Raw genomic sequence first — 15,394 nt, forward strand, 5'->3', positions numbered from 1 at the left:
TAATTGCATTTCCTTTGAAGTCTTTCTGTGGCTAGTGTAAAGCTTCCTGGGGCACTGAAACTCAGACCTAGTTAGGTGTAGGTTGTGATATGTTTTTGGGTTTCACCTATAGGGTAGAAGTTATATTGCTTACTTCTGTTTTGGAAATACCATTCATATATTAGTTTATCTCTTGTTGATGAGCTACAATTATAGGATTTCCAGACCCTTTTGTAAGCCAATGATACTATATAAGATTTCCAGACTCTTTGAAAGCCTTCTTGTGTGGGTGAAAGTAGAACTAGGTTGTTGGCTTAGAGTAAGGGGTTTATCTTTGCCTCTATCTTTCCAATTTAAACCAGAAACATTCCTCCAGTTTATTCTCCAATGCCCCACACTGATAGACTTATAGGCTGCTAGACTATTTATATGGTACTATGCCCTTCCCTTTGGTGTTGCCTAAGGGAAATTATTGCAACTGGGCTGTATGGGCTGTGCTATTCTGTGCTTGGGTAATGAGCTTAGGATCACGTGGGAAAATATGGGGCGGGCCTAATTTTCATTGGGGCTACCACCATCTTGGATTTTGGAATGGCTGTAGACATGTGAGAGATCACCTTTCCTCTGTCTTGCATTTCTGCATCTATTGCCTGCTTCGGCCTGGGTCCCTCTGCTTTCATAGCATGTAAAATAAAAGACCGAAAATCATCTGGCAAGCATGTGCAGCTGCCTGGTACTTGTGATTCCTTCGTTGCAGGGAGTTTGCAACTCTGTAATTCCCTTGAAATTCAGAGGAGCGGAGAAGGAGCTCTGTTTATTTTCTTACTGGTGCATAGAACGCAGGACAGTTTCACTTTGTCTGAGCCAGCAGCGCTTTCTCGAGCAGAGTGGGTATGACTTATAGTAGAAAATATTTGCTTCTATAATGGTACCAAAGCAAAAAAAAAAAAAAAATTTCCTGAAGCCAAGTTTACTTCCTTAAAGGAGAAGTCTTTCTTCCCTCTGCTGGGGGTTTGGATCTGGCTAGGGTGCTTTAATGGGTCACTATGATGGGTCAACCTTATGCAAGGGGGTATCTTTGAAGGTCTTTCATTTCCTTTATCCCCCTGGTGGTCATCGGTGTCTATTAGGGTGGTGGAGGTGTGAGTGCTCCTATGACTACCCCCTTTTTAGTGCGAGCACCTAGTTGTGTATATACCTTCTCCTGGTCTATAATCTTCTACCTCTGGGTACCCTTGGCCCCTTTAACCACCACACTCTTGGTCTCCACTAACAGGCAGAGAACTTTGTCACAGAGACCTTTTCTGTTCAACTGTTTGACAAAATCTGATATTACTGCAGTTTGCCTGCTCTCTGCATGGGAAGAGCACTCATCATTTCTCCTTCTATTTCCATCTGCAAATGTCCTCCTCCTCTTCCCTGGGCCAGCATTTCTATTTTGGAGTCTCTGCAAACTCAGTGCTCAGCCACCAGGAGCTGTCTCGTCCAAATTGATCAATCAGGTCACAACACCTCATGTCCAGTGGCTTCTGGGGTGAGTTGTGGCCCTGTTTCCCACAGGTGCAACATTTAATTGGATCTTGCTCCAGTACTGTGGCTCCACTTTTCTTATCCTCAAGGGAAGCTGTGGTCAAAGGACTATCGTGATGGTCCACCTTGATCTGAGCGTCTGGTGTTGGTCGAGAGCCCCCCATATTCCAGACAGGCTCTAGTCTTGGACAGAGGGTGGCAGCTAATTGGATGTAGCTACAAGGCCAGCGGGTCGCCAATGTTGGACTTGTTAATGACCCTTTGCTGTCTGGATAGCCATCTCCATGGTAGGTTGATAAGAGCTGTCTGACCAGTCATTGCAAATGAAGGGGTAGAGAATTGATAAACTGATCCATAACAAGTTGCTCTCTGCCTTGCTCTATTGTTAAACTCCTTAGCCATCTATCTAACAGTTGCTGGATTGGGTATAACATTTATCTATGAGTTTCCAAGGATGATAGGTGGATGTCTCTCAGTATTGGCAGTGGAATTCAAAGTCATAGCCAAATCTTTCTAATATTCAATTCTTTAGTGTCTAAAATGGGTTTCGACCATTCGGAAGAGTATTTGAAATGCTGCTTGTAAATCTCTGGTTAAGAGCAGTGGAATTCATTGAGACCAATGCTCTTTTTCTCATTTAGTGGTTTGGGCAATGCATTTGAAATGATAGAAGAAAGCTTTGGGGTCATTGCCAGGTATGAACCTCTGTTGCAGTGACACCAGTGGAAGAGGGTTTTGGGTGGGTTGGGCCACTGCATTCTTTAGTTGTCTTTGCACTCTATGCAACGTCATTCCTTATTTTTCCTTTACCCACAGGACCAAGGCCATGATAACACTAATTCTATAAAAAAAACTGGACTAGACAAACAGTCTCTATCTCAGCCTCCTCTATCATCTCATGGAAAACTCCCGAGAGTGCATAATGCAGCAGCCAGATTACTCCTTGCAATGAAAAGGTTTGCACGCATTACCCGGCACAGCATACTCTCCATTAGCTCCCAGTCAATACAAGTATACACTTAAAGTACCTCTGCATTACTCACGGAGATTACCATGGAAATGGCCCAGTCCCCTTTATAGAGAAGTTCAAGCACAACACACCATCGAGGGCTTCAGTACTATTTCCTAGCTTTAGCAGGGAAAGGCATAGAAAACCGCCATTCACTCTCCTGGCCACCAAACTCTGGAACTCACTTACCAAGCCACCTTGCATGGAAGAGGACTACCAGGCTTATGAAACAGCTCAAGATGTGGCCCTAAATCTAACTGTTACAGCCACCCATGCAAAGCTGAGCAGGAAGGTGGTCTACTATACATCTCAGAGGCAGACCACAATTCTCATACCTTTACTTGAAAGTGTATCCATGATCCACAATCTTCAATTCGGACTACAATCACTACAGGAAGGGACCTTACCTTGCGTATGAGAGAAATTATTTTCTGGGTCCTCACTACCTGTGCTTCTTGCCACCTTGTTTTCTGGCCTAATTAAAAACCTCACTGCTAGAATTTCCATTTTAAATCATACTCGCTCACCATCAGATGGCCCTCAAGGACTGGCATACAAATCAGTGGCCTACCTTTCCCTGCTGCTGTGAACACCCACAGTGAATCCACTGTAGTTCTCCCAACCCTGAGGCCTCCCTTATGGATAACTCTTCCAGTACCCTCCCTCCACCCTGAACAAAGAGAATCCTTACCACCACACAGGTAATGGGTGCGAACAGTCCTCACCCGACCCATATTTTTCTACAGAGCCATGCACAGCGAGGCCAGCATTAATGGCAGGAGGATGCTTTACAAACCACGTACCTTACCTTTCTCACCTTACCTTATCTTACCTTACTGTACCATCTTAATGTGGCAAATTCAACTATGATTAGCTTACCCAGGATGGACTCCATGGACATTGTGATGGTGCTTTGGTAATCTTCTGTTCCTTCTTCTAATTTCCTTGGAAAATCCCTTTGGGTTGGTTCTGGTTTTACGGCCAATGAAAATACCTCTTCTCTTGAGGTGGGATCTACCCAGAAACGCATCACATGGGTTTTACCTTCAGATTGGCTGATGTGGCCTCTCATGTTAACTGAGACTTTCCTGCCAATGGGGTTAAATCCCCTGTGGCAGGAACTGAGAATAAAACTGCAATATCCACTTAGTCATATGCAGAGTTATGGGCAACTGGTGATAGGAGGGCCCATCGATGGTATGGAACTGATTTTACCAATATCCAATGTATTTGGTTGCTTAGCGATTGTTCTACTTTCGGACCTTTTTTGATTTTGGACATGGGGACCGTGTTGGTAGTAGCTTTATGTTGTGGCTTCCCTGGTGTTTTTTCGAAAAGTGTTTGATCTTCACCTATCCCCTACCAACTCAATCTCTCTTGCTTCCTCAATGTCTCATCACAAGCTAATTTCTTCACCCTCTACATGCTCGCCCCTTTCAGATGAAGTGCTTGCCTCTCTCCACAGTGCCACCACTAGCAGTCACCTCTACTCTACTAAGAGTCATTTCTCTGCCACTAGGTAATGTTCCTCTTCAACCCTTCTCTTTGCTACCCTCCTCCTCGTCTCTCCAACTGTTTCTGCACTATATCTGCTCTCTGGTCACCCTCCTCTTTAGTCTTTCACACCACCTCCTTCTTGACCCCTCTTACTACCTGCTGATTAACCCCTTTTAACCTCTCATCCTTAGGCACCTGCACATCTTCTCTTCCCCAGCTCTTTGATCACCTCCTCTTTCTCAGCTTCTCTGAGCACCTCCTCCTTCTTCTCAGTCCCTCTGACCACCTCTAAATTCTCCTCTGTTCCTCTGAGCACTTTCCCCTTCTCTTTAGCTCTTTTGGGCACTCTTCAGTTTATGTTGCTCCTATGAGCATCACTTCTCTATACTATGGTCCACTGAGCACCTACCCCTTTCCCTCAACAATGTTTATCACCTCATCTCTGTTCTCATCTCCTCTCATTAATTCCTCCTCCTCCTCTCCCCAGTTTCTTGGTACTTTCCCTCCTCAGCCTTCTGGCCCATCTTTCCCCTGCCTTCTATGTGTACTTTCCACACGCATCATGGGTCTGCTTTCTCCCAGCCTCCTGGGACAACTCTTCCCCTGTACTCTGGGTCTGCTCTTCCCCAGCGTCCTGGATCCACATTTCCCAGCACCCTGGGTCTCTCATCTAGCCTCAAATGTCCCCCTTACCTCAAAATCCTGGGTCTCCTCTCTGGCCCCATGTATCTTGTTCCAGCTCTAGCTCCTTGTGCACGCTTGGCCAGTGGTTCCAAATGAGCTACTTCCTCTGACTCACAAACCCTTCTGCCACAGGCCCTTAATTTCATAGGGCATTGCCCCGCTTTCCATCATCCCTCTTGCGTAAGGCAACTCAGATGCGTCTCCATATGGAGCTGGTATGGGGATTGGCTGGTGATCCCTACCCCTGTGGATGGCTTAATGTTCTGATTTGGGCCTTAATTTGGCTGGTCTCTCCCCTTGAGCGGTCATCTTTCTGTTTGCCACAACCTGGCCCTGCCTTCGGGATGGACTCTCTTAGCCTAACTAGGTGTATGAGTCCGTAGCTTTTTTAAGTTGAGTTTTAGTTTGCTCAACCTCTATCTTCTGGTTCAGGTCCTGCTCTTCTTCCCCCCTGTAGTTTTACATATAATGTCAGCACCCATGTGAAGAGCGCCAAGTGTGTAATTGCTGCCGGCTACACATGAACACCACTCTTTAATTCCCTTAAAGGGTCAAGACCCTCCAAGGGGGCAATGTGATGAGCCTATCCTTCCCACATTTGGCATGCCATGGGTAGCCAGGGAATCAATCCTCCCAATGCCACCCACAGGCCCAGCATCGTGTGTCTTGTGGTGGCACCCAGCCCCCTTAGCTCCACCTCTCCCTTGGTTTTCTACCTATACTCCAATATAATGTTCTCTCCAAATAGTCAATACAGTGAGAAGCAGGCATCCTCAGGTCTAGTGTTACTTCCGAGAATTGGTGCAGAATTCTCCTGTCTGCTTGTATTGTCAAGAGAGCTCTTTTGGTCACTGTCGCCATCTTGGGTTGGGCAGGAAGCCCTTAATAGAGCGTTTATTCTTTACAAAAATTGCATTGGTGGTTATTTCAGCTTTGGCTACATTATACTGATCCTCATCTAGTTGCAAAGTGTAAAGTAAGGCCCATTACTACGTGAAGATCGTTTTTACATTCAAAGAAACCAATTCCCAATATTGCCACAGTTCGGGTGCAAAAGAAAATGGGTGCACGAGGTACATACATTATGTTTCATTGCAGTATCCCAAGAGCCCAACATGAATAAGCGTGTCTGTCTTCTCATCCACACATATTCAGTACATGTGTGCGAAGCCAGTGAGTATATTATTCATATGTCTCTGGAAACCGTTTTTGCAGCCATGTTTAATACCAAAAGTAAAGGGGCGTCTCATTTCTGCCGTCCTCCTCCGATTCACAGGCACTGAGGCCCCAGTGGGAATGTTCAATTAGTCATTTGAAAAACTGTCTGGAGTCATAGCAAGATGTCTACCTGAACACATATCCTCAACGCTTTTTCGTCAGTTTGGTTGGTGATGAAGTTGAGGACCTTAATAACTACTGTTTCCGTAATATAAAGTAAACTCCAACAAGGGCCTGAAAGTATTTTTGAGAGAATACTTTGATACACAGCGGAACATTGATCTTGTGGGGTATACATTCAGTTCCTCATGTCCGCATCCAGGGGAATCCATGGGAATGTACTTCATAAGAAGATGCCAGCTGATGACATACTGTGATTTCCTGAAAATTAACAATGACAAGCCATCCATCTACGCATTATTGGTGATTGTTCCTTCTCTTCATTCGTAAAAAGGCTGTCACTTACTTGCTAACATACCCATAATGGCCGGAACCAAAGGCAGTGTCGACGCTCAGGCAGCCCGAATGGAACAAGGGAGAGTGGAGCAGGTCTGGCACGTGTCAAAGAAACCACATTTGAGAGACAAAAATAAGTTGCCGCGGAGCAAACCTAATCTTCACAAAGATGAGCTAGCGATGTAGTCAGCCATTTCCGCTTAAAGAAGTATGCCCGATGGTAGGCCAAAGATGCAGCCCCAGTAACAGACAACCATTTTGCAAATGTGTGCAGCTCTTCTCCAATGAAGCACTTTGGGAAACAACACAAAGACTACTAGTGCTGCATCAAGCATCTGGAAATCAAGGGATGAATTCCTGCTGTGTCAGGGTCAGAAAGTCACTTTGAGGAATATATATGTATGACGGTAGCTGCCGATCCAAATCAGGAAGAAGACATATAGACCTTGCAGTTGGGCAACGTGGGGTAGATTTGTCATAGATACTGTGACCATGCACAACATTATGGGAGTGCCAGTATATGAGCGGATGAACAACAAGCAGGTCCTATGTTGGAAAACATGCACGTTTTCAAATGGAGCAGCAGAGGACCCTTGGAAAAATCATTGTAAATTCACAGCGATATAAAGACAAAGCTCTATCAAGTGATGTACATTTGCTGCAGGGTGACACTCTAGCAAACACCAATATACATGTGTAGCCACAACCGAGCCATGGATTCATTGAGGTACATGCCTACAACGTGCAAAGCACCAGTAATTAACTATCATGTTGAATTCAGTGGCTGGTTCCCAGAACCTAGTTATTCAGCACAGATCAGAAACTTAGTGGGGTGAACCCATATAGTAAGGGGCACTGGCGCCCTTAAATCTCAAACAGAGGCTGGCTGCAGAGCAGTACTGGGTGGTAGGACCCCAACTGCCACCCAGTAAGATACTTCCATAAGAGTGGTTAGTACTGCAAATCCGCACACTGCCCAATATAAATTAATACAGTTGAAACATCCAATACATTGTGTAATGAGTTTATTCAGGTGATCAGCCGACACGTGTGTCGACCCTCCGGTCGTTCTCAAGGCTCTATGTTTCTGTTAATTTAATCTGAATGCTGTGTTCTTTGGACCTGTTCTAATGATTTCCGATTTCTAATAGGTTATGTACTGACTCTAGAAATTGATAAGTATCCTTAATGAATGACACAATATGTGGGATTGTTCCCGGGCACCGCTGCTAGCTTAGGGAACTAGGGTGTCCCCCGCTTCCTCAATATTGAAGGAGGGGGACGGACATTTTTTTTATAAAAGTGAGAAAAAGGAAAAAGGGACCCTGTGACGTATATCTGACCCACGTTAGAGGGACGGAAGTACTGACGCTGCAGGGTAGAGAAGAGGAGGCGGATGGAGAAAAGGTAGGTGGGGGGTTTGTGGGGGTACTGGGGATTTGCGGGGACATGGGTTTGGTTTGTATGGCTGCGGTAAAAATGTATTTGTGGTGAAAAAGACTATGGTCAATTCCACCGCAAATAATTCTACCACGTTCAAACAACTGAAATCCAGGAATGTTCCAGGCCACCTCTAAAGCATTGTCTTCAGCTCCACTGGCAATATCAGATGAGGTACTCTTCCTCCAGGTCGCCAGAGGAGCCTGTGCCAGTGGGAAGGGTTGTGGAGGAGTAGGAAGATACAGGTTTCTAGGACATTCTATGGGGCAGGACTCCCAATGCCCTCCCTATTGTCATTCTCAACCTAACAACTTTGCTGCCACAGATGATGAAGATGGGGATGATCTTGGTGGTTTTGCTGGTGCTCAGCACAACTGCCTGTAAGGTCTACTGATGGCCTCCCCCTTTACTTCTTACCGTAAGAAGTGTTATAGAATCTGCAGGGGGGGTAGGGGGCAAGCATGAGTATCAGGAGCAGCTCACTGCCCAGAAAGGAGTGGTAATCTGCAACATTTGGGTAGTCTGGTGTTTGGAGAAGAAGGTGGAGAGGTACCTATCAATAAAGCGTAGGGTGCCTGGGTCTGTGGTGGCTAGAGGACTCTCCAGAGCCACCACATGTGGGAGGCCACATAAGCCATGCCAAATGGTACCCTTCTCCTCTTTGGTATCCTGAAAAGGAAGTGGTTTTTGACTGGTCCACACCAACCCTCTTGTTCACCACCACAGAGGAGTCACAATCACCTGACCCCGTAAGAGATCTTCATGTCCTACTGCGCTCACCTTCCCTGCAACTTTACCAGGCTTGGGCAGAAAGGGACAGCGATGTTAGGGGGAGGTGGGACACATGGGAGTGTTGGGGAAAGGGGTGTTGGAAGAGTGTTGTTGGGATGTTGGGAGGGTAGTGGGGTGTTATCTGCCTAGGAGTATGTTGTTAGTAGAGTGATTGGGTTGCTGTGTGCTTATATGGGCTTTTGCTTGGAAGCGGTTAGGTGTTGATTAGCCGACAGGCCGAGCTTTAGGGATTTGGATCATTGTTGGTGTACTCCAAGTTATTGAAACGAAATGCTTTTGCCATTGTTATATTAAGAATAAAAGAAGTGGTGCCAGCAGCGACACACAAACATATTAGTGACTGCTTGTCGTGTGTGGACATTCCCACACTGGTTCTATAAAAACAAATGCCCAAAAGCTCCTGGCATCAGTGTCACATCTTGTGCTTCATGCTGGCTGGGTGGATGCTGCTCCACATCAAGGTCCCATTGTGGTCCTGTTGCTGCAGGACAGGCCAAAGCAGTCAGTGCCTCCAATGCATAGATTTATGGGACCTTCAGGACTGGTTTATCGGGCACCAGTCATTGGTGCTTGACTTCTTTGGCTTACCTGCAGCAGCGCCTGCTGAGCAAGCTCCATGGTCACATTCTGGCCTAGACTTCTCTGCTTCCTTGTGCCCCTCTGCTCTGCCACAACCGTTTTCTTGCTCTTTACTATGCTTTCCTTTCTTCCAGCTTGACTTCCAGCCTACTGGTGCTACTACTTCATTCTTCATTGGTATTATCAAAAGAAATCTCCATGGCAAAATTGAAGTAGGCGGCTTTATTTGCTATGTTTTCTGCATAACGTGAAAATGAACGTAATAAGCACCCTTTGCTTTTTGTTATGCAGCAAACATAGTACAAAAAAGAGTCTGATTAATTTTTACTCGAGTGCAAACGTTGTTAGTAACTATGGATCGCGACAAAACCGGTTTGCTCCATTTTGTATCATTAAAGCATTTGCTAAATTGTTTGCACTAGTGCAAATGTTAGGTAATCTGGGCGCTGATCTCCTATTACTTTAATGAGGTAATATTATCTTGGCGACCAGAGGTTTCTTTAGCTTTAGCCCTTGTGTTCTTCCTTCAGCTCACACCTCCATGACTTCATCAGAACAGTGTGGCATTGTGGAAGGATCATCCTTACCTACTTGATTCCAGCCAAGAACAAGGGAAGAGTTATCACGCCGGCATCTTCCTTTTGACAGGGCCTGATCCCTATCTTGTGCAATATACGGAATATGATCACACTTTTTCTATCCTTCTCTTACGGCTGTACTGCAATGCACCTGTTTCATAATGCAAGCATTGGAACATGGCATTTCGTAGCCCAAATTATGTCATGATGCTCATAGTCATTACGTACCTCAGGCAGACCATGCTGCAAATGACTCCAATCCAACATGAAGCCTGAAAGGGACTATTTTTCTACAGGGACTATTTTTTACTCGGGTGTGGTTCTAGGGACGTCTTACCTGGGACTACTTTTGAGGCTATTTAAACCACGCCCGACCAGCAACACACGCTTAGCGTTATTCTGCATCCAGCAGCGTAACCCTCACCGCGCCTGCAGCCTGCATCCAGTCTTCTGCCACGCCCGCCTCGAATCCGGAGCTCCTAAAACAAAGAGGATAGAAAGGGACAAGGTTAGAAAACAAACTTATTTCTATTCCACACCTGATTCTGGATCCATCTTTTCTCCGGACCTGTAAAGAACATCATTTCTGCACGCGCCGCACCTCCAGCTGCAGCGCCGCGCCATACTCACCAGTCTTCACAGCATCCTTCGGGTCGGCGCTGCCTCCATCATTTGTTCGCCGAACTTCGGCACCTAGGAGACAAAGGAAAACCACAAGGTGAGCCGAGGGAACCAACAAATATAATTCTTACCACCATAGACTTACCTGATTTACCACCGGAGGCATCCTTTTGTGACTCTCCATATTTTCACGTGCCGAATCTGTAAAGAGAGACAAAAAACACGTTTTCCTCGTGCAACATTTACCGGACAGTGCCGGGTAATACAGACTCTTACCTGAGCGCCACCAGCTGCCACAAGGGCATCTTTTCACGAGCCAGCTGCAAGACAAGAAAGGAATGGGGGAACAAGAGTGAACATCGGACATATTGAACTCTATGAACTTAATACTTACTGGTCCTCACCAGGAACCTCAGAGTCAATACTCTCCCGAGCCTTCAAACCAGTGAAGTAACTGGAATCGACGCACCCCTGCAAATCCACGCAGGATGGAGAGCTCATCTTTCAAGAATATAAGGAGAATATTTCTACGGGTTAAGCAGACAAGATTAGGAGGGCAGATCCAGTCAGTCATTGCTGCACTATGCATCACGTGGGTGGAGACCACAGCTGTCCGGGTCCGACCGATGCCCCTTCGGGAGCAAGGTGAGCGTAACAATTACCTCTCTTTGTGGCACAGCTCCGAAGGTGTGCCTGGTTACAATTCTCATCATGATGTTGCCTTGGGTTACAGATTGGGTTAAGGGCCACGGAAGGACTAGATCACCAGCGTAAACTGTGGAGCTCAATTGCATGTGGTTATTGTCAGAGGTGTTGCTATGGAGCGGCTGGGAGGCTATATCCCTGGGTGTTTGGTTGAAGCCCCTGATAGAAGTTCAGGGGCTACAACCAAAAGGCTGGCTAGCCCTGAGTCCCGACAGTACAGGCATTAGGGTGGCCCCGGATATTTTCCAGACCTAGTAACACTTCTGGTTATTGTGATGCTGTCATAAGTCTCTCCCCTTCTCACCTGTTTCTCTTTGCTTGCAACCTTCTTAGATGTGTTCTTTCGCACGGTCCTGGATTTATACAGGTCCGTGTACAGGTCTTCGGATTCCAACGTGAGGATTGCAAGTCCTACGCCAAGTAGCGTTCAAATATGCAGGACCGGGAACCAGGAAGGAAACAGTATCCTAACTCGGAGGCATGGAACGCTGTGACCTGAGCACAGGAGAAATCCAAGAAGAAAAGCACGGAAGAGGGTAGTTCAAGGAAAGGGAATGGAAAAAGGAGTGTAATCAGGGAAATGGGAAAACGGGACTCGGAAGGAGGCCCCGAGCGAACTCCGGCAACACACGTCTGACTACACTAAGCAGAAGCGTTGAGACGCACAGAGCCGCGGGGCATGACTGTTTTGTAGGAAGTTGAACGTAGCGCATAAAGGCTGGTAAGCTGCATTTGGTATTCAACGGCCATGTTGGAAGGATCACGGAATTCAGTCCACTATGGGTCAGGGACCACAATGTCCTGAACGGACGTAATTGGCGGTTCATGACAGTTGCCTTACACAGTCATGTGATCGTAATCAGGTGCATTATGCATTCAATAACTGTGAATGCCTTCAGTTTCCACCACTCATATTTGCACATGAGCCTGACATTTTTTCACTGTGGGAGAGGGATAGAGTGTGTAAATGGAAAGGCTTGTATAGATTCGAAAGGGTTGGGGTGATGAAGAGCAGTGATCAAAGTGAGTTTCTCCTGTAACAAACCCAGCAGCCCATCTAGGTCCCACTGTTGAACCCCTTGAACCTGGGCAGTATGCTGTTCTGCAGAACCATGGAGTTGTGTGTTGACCTTGGAAAACGGGCACTGCAGTGTGTAATTTACAGGCTTTCATCGCAGATGATCTGCACACTGCAGACATTCTGCTGTATTCTACTCCTAAACACCCCATCCCTTGCCTGATGGGGAATCATTGCAATATGTGCGCTGCTAATCAGTGCCCTCAGCAACCTTTGGCTACATTTTCGTTTTGTAGGTAGTGTTTTTGTGCCAATTTCTTATTTATTTTTAAGATAGTAAAAGGCAGTGCATACATTTCTCAATTTTGAACATTCTAATAATTCAATCAATACCGCTTGCCCTCGTCCCTCACCACTCAACCCTGTCGATTCCCAATACAACAGTTCTGATGTTTCTGTAGAGGAGCAGACGAGTACATCACTAATAGATTCCGCCTCCTCACCTCTGTCATATTAAAACAACAGTAGAAGAGCCTTATGTGTGACACCAGTTATTGTCCCAATACCACACCAAGTGTATGAGAGTCGTTATGCACTCAGGCACAAGATCGGATGTGCCCTCGCAGTGAGATGGTAGGAGGATGTCGACATACACCATTGGACATAGACGAGCTGTAAGGGCAAACTGACAGCTGCAGAGTGACATCATGAAGGAAAGACACAAGGACACACTGAAATTATATGCAAATACTCAAAGAATAAAGATGTAACTGAAGTAACAAGAGAAAAATATAATAAAATATGAGGAAATCATGTGCACCAAAGAAATAAGTGAGAAGAAACAAAGTAAATGTGCATACACAGAATTGCAAGGTAGCTGAGACATATAAAAGCTTGCTGCATAACATAACGTGACTAAAACGGTCATGAGAAAAAGATGGATGTCAGACTTGTGTTCAAACCAATCAAGCTACCTCAGAATCAGATCAGAGCTGCAGAGTCAGGATACGCTGGAAAAACAGCTTTGTAAAAGGAGTCTATTTGCCTGGGATCAAGAATGCCACATCAAGGAATAATTGAAAGGCACAAAAGGAGTCAAAGAGGATAAGCCATGTACGTAAGACATATTTCTCTTAGATTAAGCAGAAGCAAAAACATCTGCGAGCGCCAGTTATTGCACCATCAAGCATGTAAAAAGCATATGTAAGATGGAGTGATCAAGTCTCCAAAGGCCAAGAGGAGTAATGGCACCCAGCACAATTAAATCAAATAACAGCAAATAAAATGTTGAAATGGACAAAATCATGGTCTCCTCAGAAGTGACTCAGAAACTGAAAACAAGGCTATTCATTAAACTCCAGATGAAGATAATGGTGTACCTACACTCCCTGAAAAGTCCCAGAGCAGAGAACAGACTGTAAGTCAACTATAAAGAAGAAGCCTTGGCTTGGAGCCTGACAGATGAGAGATGATGGACTAATTGGGCAAGTGGGTAGTAGTCTGACGTTGATCTCTGCACCTGAGTTTCGTTTTGCTTACCTGCTGCTAACGAGCTGAAAGTCCAAGGTTGTGAGAGAATGCCAACTAATCATAGGGATATATGTAGCAACATGCTATACATTGTTGCACGCGCCAATCCGCTGCTGTTATTCTGCTGTAATCTGTATTATACAGCATTAGAGGTAGTTCAAGATATGCCTACCAGATAAGAGGGCAGCCAATTATATCACTAACACCTAATCAAAGTATAGGTACATATGTTCCCCTAACCAATCCCTCCTTCCAATATGTTTCTAAGTTTGCCACGTAGGATGACATCATAGCTGATGCACATTGAGGTATAAAACCTTTGTGTAATCAATATTGAAATGTCGGTCTGTGGACTGCAGCTTGTTGTTCGCCTATTGCTTTATAATGACGATAATAATATAGTCATACTTTGCCATATTCTGTGAGTCTGTCCGGTTATTTGGGTCTGAGATCATTATTGGTAATTCCATCGGACACATGAGACGCTTCAAGGTGCTATTGCACATTTCAATCATCTAATCCAAAAAGGTTCAGTGTTTTGGTGGTCTTGCCAGCAATTGAGGAATTTATGGCTTCAAGTACGGTCAGAGGTAGTAGGTTCCTGTGTTATTAGGAGCCACACACAAGTTGGAGTACCCTCTTGTGACTTCTTTGGGTAGGTGCTATTGCAGTGGTTTCCCAAGACATAAGCCTGCAGCACACCTCCAGTAGTACCAGTATTTTCCCATATGTAAGTTCTGGTTCCCTGTTGCGTCAGGAAAACAAACTTGGATTTGGTCTAGTAAGAAAAACAAGGGAAATATATTATTCCATTATTTGGCTGCCTTGGGCTAGGAAATGTTTGTTGTTTGAACAGCCTCCCTTACTATAGTAATCTTGGTGGTCATCCTCGAGCTACTAAGCTAAGTTGTTTTGGATGGTAGAAGGCAAAATGTACTGCATCACTTTCACTTGTCAAATAATTTTACAATTAAATACTGGTTCATACCTTAGCATCTTTGTACACCCTCCCCATATACAAAATTACTTATTTCAACCTCATAGGGGTTGCTGGTCTATTGTGGGGGCTGGCCACCACCCCTCCATTGTAAAGACCCTCTGAGCCTGCAAAACTCTTGTCTCATTTTCATTATAGTGCAAGTGTGTGTCATTCCAACCATAATGCAAATAGTGTTTGCAGCCGTGTCCAGTCTTGGCATTTGCAAATAATCTAACAATATTTAGAGTCTGCAAAATCACATTTTTGTATTAATTTCACCATGCACATTGCTGTACATGGGTGAGGTTTGCATCCATTGAGAAACAGGCCTGATTTGAATACATTCACACACTTTGCAGGACATAATGGGAACCGATGCCAGTGACAAAATAGTCACACTCTTAATTTGGCTTTCAGAATTGCAGCCTGTGATAATCATCAAATGTTTCTTCATCTCTCAAAGACTAATTCAGGGAAGGGATGGGCCAGAATGCAGTCCCCACTGCTTGGCTATGTGGAACTCAACTGCAGAAATGCTGGCATATAGTGGGGCAATCAACATGAGCATTTCTTATTACAGTGGAAATTTGGTACATTGTGTGTGCAGGCAGCATGAGACTGTGTTCTTACAATGACAATGATGGTATAAATTGGGCATGCCAGCAAGAATTGTTGTTGATATGGTATCAAGCTGGCAGATATTGGGCATCTTGGAAATACTGGCATTTGGTGGGTACTGTTAGCATGAAAATACTTTTTACATGGTGTATTCCCCAATT

Source organism: Ambystoma mexicanum, chromosome 6q (assembly GCF_040938575.1).
Source record: "Ambystoma mexicanum isolate Mex_15411 chromosome 6q, UKY_AmexF1_1, whole genome shotgun sequence".
NCBI classification, from domain to species: Eukaryota; Metazoa; Chordata; class Amphibia; order Caudata; family Ambystomatidae; genus Ambystoma; species Ambystoma mexicanum.